Here is a 597-nt window from a genome sequence, read left to right as displayed (position 1 = left end):
CTTAGAGGAACTCCATCAGATGGAAAGTCCAAAATGTCTCGGTATTTTGCACCATTCAAGTTGCCTAAGGGGCAGATTACGCTAAAAGCAGTTTCTTGAGAAGTAATTAATGAGTAATAAAAAATAATGAGAAGTTTGTTTTAAGACTAATTTCGCGTATTAACAATGAAAACGTGGTATTTTTATTGTTAATTTATTGCAGAATCGTAAGCATGGGTTCTCAGTAAGAGAAATCGAAGAAATTGAATTTCGTCGATTACAGCGCCATCTATCATGAATCGAGAAAAATGTTTCAGACAAATTGTATGTGTTTTTAGCCAAAGATTCCGAATATGCAATAAAAAATAGGGGTTCCCATTTAAGATTTCAAACTTGCCCCCCCTCACCGCCCAGGGGGAGGGGTGGGGGGGCTAATTTTAACGTCATTGTACGTCCCCCTCGAAATGACGAAATTTTGATTCTAAACATTTTTTCGTAGTGTGCTTATTTTTCGAGTTATTTGGCTGCCTAAGTTAAAATGGGTCACCCTGTATATACAGGGTGTTCGGAAAGTACCGGGACGCCCGAATATTAGGAAAAATATGTTTTACAAAAAAA

The sequence above is a fragment of the Odontomachus brunneus genome, unplaced genomic scaffold, assembly GCF_010583005.1.
Source record: "Odontomachus brunneus isolate Ranch 3 - 2012 unplaced genomic scaffold, Obru_v1 Obru_scaffold_089, whole genome shotgun sequence".
Taxonomy (NCBI): Eukaryota; Metazoa; Arthropoda; class Insecta; order Hymenoptera; family Formicidae; genus Odontomachus; species Odontomachus brunneus.
The sequence above is the reverse complement of the archived record's forward strand: the minus strand, read 5'-3'. Positions refer to the sequence as shown.